This window comes from Tenebrio molitor, unplaced genomic scaffold (genome assembly GCF_963966145.1).
Source record: "Tenebrio molitor unplaced genomic scaffold, icTenMoli1.1 SCAFFOLD_552, whole genome shotgun sequence".
NCBI lineage: Eukaryota > Metazoa > Arthropoda > Insecta > Coleoptera > Tenebrionidae > Tenebrio > Tenebrio molitor.
Genome location: NW_027184166.1, coordinates 3,305 through 14,349, shown reverse-complemented (window position 1 = coordinate 14,349; position 11,045 = coordinate 3,305). Strand labels below are relative to the sequence as shown.

The 11,045-nt window shown below is 40.9% G+C and overlaps 1 non-coding gene across 1 annotated transcript; it reads left to right on the top strand.

Moving 5' to 3' along the window:
• The first annotated feature begins 10,171 nt into the window (after positions 1–10,171).
• LOC138140895 (5S ribosomal RNA) lies at positions 10,172–10,291 on the top strand. Its single transcript, XR_011162806.1, has one exon. It is a non-coding gene; the product is annotated as a 5S ribosomal RNA (ribosomal RNA).
• Positions 10,292–11,045: the final 754 nt, after the last annotated feature.

Here is an 11,045-nt window from a genome sequence, read left to right as displayed (position 1 = left end):
CCCAACACTTTTTGTTTTTTTTTGAAATCCATAGCAACCACCGAACCGATTTGTTTTTCGTGCAGGTATTCGGAAACATGCACAGACCCGTATAATGTAGATTCATAGCTTTAAGTACTAGATAATTAAGAAAACAATTTTTTTTGTCGATTAATTGTAAACAATTGCAGAATAAAAACTCGTCAAACGGTAAAGGTTGTCGTTCGATCACCGAAGGTAAGCCACGCGGGCAGCGGTCAGCACTTGGACGGGTGACCGGTTCATTATATTCCTTCCGTGAGTTTAACAAAGATAACATATGCAAATGTCGTAAGTGCGACGAGGAAGACGGCGATCTTTTAATGTAAAAAAAATATATATTAGGTTACGCGTACATGCCACTTTGACTGCTGCTTTATTTTTTTGGTTTTTAAATAATTAGAGATCTGAATTCAACATATCAGTTCTATGTTATAATGGACAGACAATGTTGTATTCTTGGCCCCTAACACGTTAAGACCAACATAAAAACTAGAATAACTTACCATTCGTTAAACGTTAAACAATTTCGAACCACGTTTTTTTGAGCTCGAACAAACTCATAACACAACACTCATTTATTAGTCACTGGACCATTGTAAAACGAGAAGAGAGAAAAACCATGCGAAACTATTTTTAAAACGAAGAGAATAAAGGTTTTAAATGGTAGGGCTGTATGACAGACTTGTCAATTATCGTGGGGGGTACGGCTGAGATTTATGACGAAATCGAGCGGCGCCGGCGGTCGGTCACTTTCACGAAAGAGGTCTAAACACGGGTCGTTTACGATACCCTCTGGTTACTAGAAAAGTTCTAGACAGATGTTTGTCGGCTTTTCGAGGTATTTATTTGTGAGTCCAAAGACTCAATGGAGTAATATCGGACTGAAATTCCAAGATTTTGCTGTGTAATCCAAAAAACTATGTTCCTCGTAACATTTAACGATGTGTTAATTCAACTATTATTTTAATTTTTGTATACGTATTTATACTAAAAAGTACAGCGCTTCCAACAGTGAATTGTGAATTGAAAATGTTTCAAAGAAAGATCGATAGTTTTGAAAAAAATTACATATTAATAAATTTAGATAGATTTAGAAGTATACATTGCACTTACTTTTCAAAATTATTGTACTTCTGATTTGGTTGAAATAACATAATATGTAGCAGTCATAGTCTTGTGTACATTGCAGTCGCGGCTGGTGTTGGGTAAAACCTTTATTTTTTAGGGGGTCATTACCCAAATGACCTCATGGACCAGCCGTTCCTGTTAGGTTTTATATATCAAATTGATTCGTCTGTCTTTTTCATCATGCCTTCGAAAAGCGAGCTCCTGTTTCGCCAAAGTAACTGTGACGTCAATTAAATACGATAATAAAATTCGGTTTTTCCGAACTTATTGTGAGTGAGAGCAGTGAGAGCATCTTCTTTTCGTATCCCACCTCCACCCGGCGGCAGTAGTGCAGTGCTTATCAACATAATTACCGGCGTCTCGCCTCCACATTTTGACTTTTTTGTGTTTTATGTGTTCTCTAAGTCCAAAATTTTTAAATTTTTAAAAAGAGATTGCGGTACTATTCCTGTTGCTGAAATTATAATAATATATTTATTAATTTTTGTATTATATGTCTGTGTTATATTGTGTGAATTTGGAACAGCTATATCTAAAAGATATGCTTGCTTTTGTTGTTTATTTAAAATAATAATGTCTGGTCTGTTATGCTGAATGTGAATGTCAGTTAAAACTGTGCGATCAAAATATAATTTGTAATTGTCATTTTCTAAACAACTTTCTGGTTTATAAATGTAATGTGGTTGTGTATCCTTTAATAAATTGAATTTAACTGCTAAATTCATGTGTATAATTTTTGCGAATATATCATGACGTTTTTTATATTCGCTGTGAGCCAAAACGGTGCAAGATCTTGTATTGCAAATATAAAACCCTCAGCTCTTTAAAATATCTCCCATGTAAAGACTTTTGTTTTATATTTGCTATAGTGTCATATCACGAGCTCTATTGAGAAAATAATTTTTTAGTGAAGCAATTTGATTGTGTTGTAGAATTTCTAGATTTGAAAAACCCCTACCACCATTTTCGCGTGGTAAATTAAATCTTTCAACAGCAGATTTGGGGTGATGTTTACAAAATTTTGTAAAGAGAACTCTAGTTTGAATATTTATATTCTTTAAATTAGTTTTGGACCATTTTATAACACCAAAAGAATAGATTTAATTTGATTTGATTGATTAATACCTAAATATTTATAAAATTCTCCTTTATTTAAATTTTTAATGATTTCTCCTTCTTTAGTTATATATTCTAAATTTTCGTAATGACCACGACATATTGATTGATTTTCAGTTATTGTTAAGTTTTATGTCATCCATATAAAGAAGGTGATTTAATTTAATATTAATTTTATAAATTTTAAGAATTTTAATTAACCATGAATGTGGTACTGAATCATAGGCTTTTTTGTAGTCTATGAATTGTTGTTGCATTATTTTCCAAACGTTTGAGACTTAAAATATTCGTCAAATGTTCTTCTTTTTTTAAATCAGAATACCCCTGACAAATCCGAACATTTTGTTTTGCGGTAGATAAAAGTAAACATGGGCCAAGACAGAATATTAATATTCGGTGTGGAATTTTCCTGCGTTCTTGTTCATTTCTATCGAAGTGCTCACGAAAAGTTGTGAATATCAACACTTTGTAATTGTCGTAGTGAAAAATAAAAAAGATAGCTATGGGGCACAACTTATTTCGCACTTCATTAGAAAAGTAACAGTATTAAAATAAAAAAAATATTTTTCTAAATTTCGAACGTTAGGTCTATCCTGACCAGCCGCCAATTAGTGGTATTATTTTATTTTTTGCTGTTTTCCACAATAGTTATTTTTATATTAAATCATTGATTCAAAAAATTGAAATTAAAAATTCAAATTTTTGAAGGAACTCTGAAGTTTCAATGCAGTGACCATGTTGCTAGGTAACTAATAAAAAACAGTGCGTGAAATGAAAAACAGAAATAGTCGTATGCGTTTTGTATGGTTTCTATGGTTTCGATCTTACTAACAATGCAATGAAAATGACCCACTTCAGGCACAGATAACTATGCGTGAATTTCAATTTTTTGAATCAATTATATAAAAACAAAATTGATTTGGCGGCCGCTACACAAAAGTGGTGGGAGGCGAGAACCTGTTTCCGCCGGTCAATTTTAAAATTAATAAATTTTCCCTGGATACGTATTCGACTTATCCGGTACGAGTTATTTTTAAATTAACTTAATGGCCCGTTGCTCTTGTTCTTTTTACATTGAATATGCGATGTTTTGGCATCGTTAGCAATAGTACAATACTCACGCATTTTTAATCTAAAATTAACAAAACTTGAATGGATCGGGATTATCACACTTCTGAATTGAAGTTTTCATTCGTTTAAAATATAATTGATAGTAATACGTAATGCGGATTGCCTAAACGTTGCTTCCATCACGTCAACATCACACATTCACGTTCGCCCGTAGAAATGGCGTGATGCACACGAAATCGATCCAAAAAGGCTCATAATATTTGTGTCACGCGAATCTACGTCGAAAACTAGAAAAAAAAAAAATTCAATTCGAATTTCAATAATCGAAACGATGCGTCGTCGATACTAAACGTAGGTAGTAACTAAAGTGTGATCGGGTGCGATAAAAGTGTCCGTCAATAATCATCATCCGACAATCATTTAATAGACGAACGCTAATTTTTGGCACTCACTCGGACGACAGAACCAGTCCAGACGGAAACCGGGGCGCGGGGTGGGTGGGTGGTTGTATGTCCGTGAATCTGTCCGGCGCGCGTCAACATTTCAGTTATCGTCGCGAGAGTTAAAACGAAAGGTGGTTAGTGTGAAAGTGACGTTTTTTCGTGGAGACACGTTACGAAGGGTGAGTACCTAATATAATATAAAACCAACCGAAAACCCACAATAGTGCCCCGGTTTATTATCGTGAATAGGTGTTTGGTAAATATTTTCTGTATTCCAACTAGCAAGTCTTTTATCAAAAAACTCCGGCAACATGGCTATTGTGGTATTGTTGATACCACCTAACTGAAGAACTTAGTTAATAACTAAGTCGACGATTTTATCGGGAAATTGAACGGAGAAACAAAAATAGCTCTTAGCGACAGTTGCCTGAAGTCGCAAATAACGGCGATTGACGAAATCACGTTTTTTTATTTTAATTCCAATGAACAATACACAGGGTCACAATTATCTGTTATGTATTCTATAATGTTTTGCAAAGTAAATAATGTGAGTTGTCATGCGTAATTTTTGCAAGGTATTTTATGTCAGATATGCAATGTATAAAAATAACAGTAATGTTGCAAAGTATTATTTTATATTGGTAGAGATAATAACTCGACAAAAACTCTTCTCTAATGAAAAAAAAAATAGAAAATGATTTAGGAACATAAAAAATCTCATTAAAACAGGAACAATTGAAATTAAATAAACATAAACATTCTGTACTAAAGTACGTTTTGTTACTCCTGTTTTAAAGTACAGTTTTGTTCACTCCTTTTTTCAAAGTCTTCTGTCCTCTCATTTGCACATACTGCTATTCCAAAACAGTGAAATTGTCTGTTTCAGGGAATCCTTAACGTTCCTTGCTAATGTCAACAACGTTTTCGATGAAACAAAGAGTCGGAAAAATGTCGGCTCATTGTATTCAATAACATACGCGACTACAAAACCATCTGTATCATTTGTAGGAATCGCGGTTTTTTCGATGAGAATTCGTTCTAATTTTTTCTTTCTTAAAAAAGCTAAGTAATTTTAATTTCACTAAAGATGAACATTTAGGCTATATGCTGGGTAATGCAAATCCATCAACCATCAACTAGGTTGTTCAGCAGATGTACGATTGTTTATTTGATTTCTTCTTCCGAAGAGTTGTATTCTGGCAAAATAGAAATTTATTCATAACATAACCTCAATCAACTAAATTATTTCGAATACAATAACCACATAACTACAAGTTGGATAGGCATGGGTGCAAAATACCGATAATGCATGAAACCTAATAATAATAATAATGACATAATAAAAGTTAATTAAAAATCGCTGTTTCACGTCTTTTTCTTTTTTGTTCGAGAGTTTTTGTGGTTCTGAAAAGAACGTTTATAAATGTGTCGAAAACGAAAAACATCTATTTCGAACTGGTGTACTTGGTGACGGCTTTGGTACCTTCGGAGACGGCGTGCTTGGCCAACTCACCGGGCAACAACAGACGCACGGCAGTTTGAATTTCTCTGCTGGTGATCGTCGAACGTTTGTTGTAGTGTGCCAGACGGGAAGCTTCAGCGGCGATACGTTCGAAGATGTCGTTCACGAAACTGTTCATTATGCTCATAGCCTTACTAGAGATACCGGTGTCGGGATGGACTTGTTTCAACACCTTGTAGATGTAGATGGCATAGCTCTCCTTCCTCCTGCGCTTCTTTTTTTTGTCGCTCTTGGAAATGTTCTTCTGAGCTTTCCCGGCCTTCTTGGCTGCCTTACCACTTGTCTTCGGCGGCATTTTTCAATTCAATTCGATTCAACAAACTCGCGAACTGCTCTGACTCGTGTGCGTGCGTTAACTTTGCACCACCACCTTTCTGATAGGTAGTGTGTTCACCAGAACCCCACCTGAAAACGGGCTCCCACCAATCGTCACGTCCTATTCTCCTATCACGGAGGCTATAAATTCGAAGCACAGCTACCAGCTTTTACAATCGACGAGTCCCGTCCGTCAGTTTTATTACTTCTCGTGGTGTCTAACGAACGAACTTAAAATGTCAGGTCGCGGTAAAGGAGGTAAAGTGAAGGGAAAAGCGAAATCCCGTTCGAGCCGTGCCGGTCTCCAGTTTCCGGTGGGTAGGATACATCGTCTTCTCAGAAAAGGAAATTACGCGGAACGCGTCGGTGCAGGAGCTCCCGTCTATTTGGCCGCCGTCATGGAGTACTTAGCCGCCGAAGTTCTAGAATTGGCAGGAAACGCTGCCCGTGACAACAAGAAGACACGTATTATACCGCGTCATCTGCAGCTGGCCATCAGAAACGACGAGGAATTGAACAAACTCCTGTCCGGAGTTACGATCGCCCAAGGCGGTGTCTTACCCAACATTCAGGCCGTACTTTTACCCAAAAAAACCGAGAAGAAACCTTAAACGAACGATCGATCCATCTCCGTGGCGAAAACTCAAAATATCGGCCCTTCTCAGGGCCACTATAGCTTTTTTTTTTCGTAAAATGACCGATGCATCTTTTCTTTTTGTATTATTATCATTTACGACTGCAATGCCAAAAGGAAAGCAAGGGGTGTTTACGATCTTGGTACATTTATCAGGTAGTCAGTTAGTAATAATTGTCCGTTGTTTCTCGAAAGAACATCATGTTTCTTTTTTTTCCTCTTATTTTTATTTTGTGGTTCTGAAAAGAACCGATTTTGTATTTCGTATTTTATTCTGGTTTTCTCGAACGGTGAAGAGCGCCAGGAAATTAACCTCCGAAACCGTAGAGGGTGCGTCCTTGACGTTTCAAAGCGTAGACGACGTCCATCGCTGTCACGGTTTTACGTTTGGCGTGTTCCGTGTAGGTGACGGCATCTCGGATGACATTTTCCAAGAACACTTTCAGGACTCCGCGAGTTTCTTCGTAGATCAAACCGGAAATACGTTTCACGCCGCCACGACGAGCCAATCTTCTGATAGCGGGTTTCGTGATGCCCTGGATGTTGTCACGCAGGACTTTGCGATGACGCTTCGCTCCTCCTTTTCCCAATCCTTTGCCTCCTTTACCGCGACCGGTCATCTTTTCAGATTATTTCAACTGACACAAAATACCTGCACACCTCGTCCCTAGGAAGTCAACTACCGCAAAATTTCAACTAACGGAACCTTATATAGATTCAACGGTTCACCATCGACCAATCGACGAAGTCAGCCGTTGACTTTGTTCACGTATAAAAGTACAATTTAATATGGCGGAATTTTTAGTACCCGTTTACCTTTCGACGCGTGCACGTCTAACGATCGTCAGAGTCGATTTTAATAATTGTCAGTTTTGTTTTTCATTCGTTTCATTCGAAATGGCCAGGACCAAGCAGACCGCACGCAAGTCCACCGGAGGAAAAGCCCCCAGGAAACAACTGGCTACCAAAGCGGCCAGGAAAAGCGCTCCCGCCACTGGCGGCGTCAAGAAGCCCCACCGTTACAGACCTGGTACCGTGGCTCTGCGTGAGATCCGTCGTTACCAGAAAAGTACCGAGTTGCTCATCCGCAAGCTTCCCTTTCAACGTTTGGTGAGGGAGATCGCTCAGGATTTCAAAACCGATTTGCGCTTCCAAAGCTCCGCCGTGATGGCCCTCCAGGAAGCGAGCGAAGCTTACTTGGTCGGTCTGTTCGAGGACACGAATTTGTGCGCCATCCACGCCAAACGTGTAACCATCATGCCAAAGGACATCCAACTTGCCAGACGTATTCGGGGTGAACGCGCTTAAATTTTTCCACATCGTGTTTCGGAAGAACAACACGAAACACGAATTTTATAACAAAAAAATCGGTTCTTTTCAGAACCTCAAACTTTACAGGCAAAAAAAAAAATATATCGCCCTTCAACCGGAAATGAATAAAATAAAAATGTCAATAATCGGTCGGTCCTCTCGATTCGGGTTGGGTTGCGGTCGTTCGTAAAATTTTATTGCATCCTGTCATCACCTACCTGCCAGCTGATGCTATCTATTTTATTTGGTTTCGCCGTAAGGATAGTTTTATTTCTTTTTTTCGTCGTAGATTATCGTGTGGCCCTGAAAAGGGCCATTTGTGCGTGCCCCGTTGCCGGTAGTACGATGATGACGTCGGAACGAGGCACAGCCGAACGAACATGAGTCGAGTATCCATCCACGTTTCTCACTTTTTCCTCTTCGGCGAAGCGGCCTTTTTCACCTTGACAGGAATGGCTTTGGCTGTCTTGGGTTTGGGTGCTTTGGGTTTTTTAGTCGGACCAGCCTTGTTAGATTTCTTCGCTTTGGAAGGCGATCGGGGTTTCGGGGCGGCTCTAGTTTTCTTTTCTGCCGAGGAGGCGGCCGATTTCTTGGCTTTCGCTGCGGCGGCGGAGGCAGCGACGGCGCTCTTCTTTTCGGCAGCAGTCTTCTTCGCTTTGGGGGAGGCTTGTTTTTTGGCTGTCTTCGAGGAAGCCTTGTCGGAAGTCGTCGCGACGGCGGTACGTTTGGCGGATGATTTTTTCGTCTTGGATGCGGCGGACGAAGCGGGTTTCCTCTTGTCGGAGGCGGAGGCGACTTTGGCACCACCGGAGGTGGACGAGGCGAGCTTGAACGAACCCGACGCGCCCTTACCTTTCGTCTGAACCAGAGATCCCGACGCCACGGCGCCTTTCAGATATTTCTTGATGAAAGGGGCGACCTTTTCGGCGTCGACTTTGTAATTTGCGGCGACGAACTTCTTGATGGCCTGAAGAGACGATCCTCCCGCGTTCCTTGAGTCCCTTGATGGCGTTGTTTACCATCTCGGATGTCGGAGGATGGGACGGTTTCGCCCTGGGATTTTTCGCTTTTTTCTCTTTCTTCGCGTGGGATTGAGGGGTGGCAGCGGAACCGGTGGTGACCGATGATGCTGTTTGATTTTCGACGTCGGCCATCTTTCACGTTAAAACGTTAAAAGTTAATAATAATTATTGAAAAAACACTTGCTCACACACGTACACTTCGAGCACCTCGTGAACGAGAATTGAACAAAAAAATTTTCTAAGTCTTTATAAAATAGTCGCCACTGCGGACGGAAGACTGAACGCGCACCGCGTCCGCCGTCGAAGAAATTGCAGGCCTCGGAATCGTTGCCCGCGTGATGGCATCGTCCTCTTTCCTCGATCACCATCGCCACCGTGTGATCAAGCTGGCCGAACTCGGTTTCCGAAGTTTCCCTGGAGATAGCGAAGTTCGTCTCGGAACGTCGGTGGGTTTCGAATCAGGTACACGCCCCTCCAACCACCAGCCCTAAATCCGGGTCGTCACGGTTTCGATTCGGGACCGACGGTTTACGTCGGCGGTGCGGGGTAGACGCGTCGATTCCGGGAATCCATATTTCGTTCGCCGAAATATTGGTCCATCTCTTCCCGGAATACCGCGCCACCTTCTCGATTTTACGACATCTTCGCGTCGCCAAACGCTTCCGAAACGGTCGAAGCACAGAAAGGACCTGGTGTTCGAACCGAGGCAATTCCGACAACAGGATGCCGCGAACCGCCTCTCCGACGTTCAGGTCGATCGTTTTCGGCGGAAGTTGAAACGGGACGAGTCGACGACGGGTCCCGTTGCCGTCCGGACCCTTCGGGACGGCCGAAAGTCCGTCGAGAGGATCATCCGAAAGGAGACGGTCTTCATCGTCCGACCGATGCCGCACCTACGAGTTTTCCGATATTTTCTTCGACGGATCTTCAGGTTTTCTTCCTTTCTTCCGTCTTTCTCTCTTCGTAATTTCGTGTCCGACCTGCGTCGTCCGAAGTCGGGGTGAAGATCGAAGAAAAAACGCCAAAATAACAACTCGTCAGCCACGCACACCGCGTTCGAATGTCTAACGGTCCAACTTGGATTTTCGAAGATCGCCGAATCCGAGGGACGATAAATAATAATAATAATAATAATAATGGTAATAAATAATAATGTTAATAATAATAATAATGATATGATGATTATAACGATAATTATTATAGATAGGTAAATAGAAACACAGGTCTCCTCTCGAAAATCGGAACTTCCTGATATTACTTACATATTTCGGTCGATCCAAATGTGGGAATCTCGTCGTCGTCGGAGCAAGCAGCGCGGTAGGTGGGGTGAAATTCTGGATTTTCCACCGCCGCCGGCGGTCGAAAAATGTGCGACGCGGGAGATCGCCAGTCCGTCTAGTAGTCTCTCTTGTCGTTAGAGCGTGACGTGGTGGTTGTTGTGGGATTTCCCGTTAGTTCGGTCCGACGTCGGTCGTCAGAGGGTAAGTGCATACGGAAACGAAACGCATCGCGTTTTGATGTTCATATTCGTGCATCGGAATGTTAAAAAGCAATATATTTTACACCAACGATCACACCTAAACACCACGGCAACGGCCATACCACGTTGAAAAGCACCGGTTCTCGTCCGATCACCGAAGTTAAGCAACGTCGGGCGCGGTCAGTACTTGGATGGGTGACCGCTTGGGAACACCGCGTGCCGTTGCCCCCCAACACTTTTTGTTTTTTTTTTGAAATCCATAGCAACCACCGAACCGATTTGTTTTTCGTGCAGGTATTCGGAAACATGCACAGACCCGTATAATGTAGATTCATAGCTTTAAGTACTAGATAATTAAGAAAACAATTTTTTTTTGTCGATTAATTGTAAACAATTGCAGAATAAAAACTCGTCAAACGGTAAAGGTTGTCGTTCGATCACCGAAGGTAAGCCACGCGGGCAGCGGTCAGCACTTGGACGGGTGACCGGTTCATTATATTCCTTCCGTGAGTTTAACAAAGATAACATATGCAAATGTCGTAAGTGCGACGAGGAAGACGGCGATCTTTTAATGTAAAAAAAATATATATTAGGTTACGCGTACATGCCACTTTGACTGCTGCTTTATTTTTTTGGTTTTTAAATAATTAGAGATCTGAATTCAACATATCAGTTCTATGTTATAATGGACAGACAATGTTGTATTCTTGGCCCCTAACACGTTAAGACCAACATAAAAACTAGAATAACTTACCATTCGTTAAACGTTAAACAATTTCGAACCACGTTTTTTTGAGCTCGAACAAACTCATAACACAACACTCATTTATTAGTCACTGGACCATTGTAAAACGAGAAAGAGAGAAAAACCATGCGAAACTATTTTTAAAACGAAGAGAATAAAGGTTTTTAAATGGTAGGGCTGTATGACAGACTTGTCAATTATCGTGGGGGGTACGGCTGAGATTTATGACGAATCGAG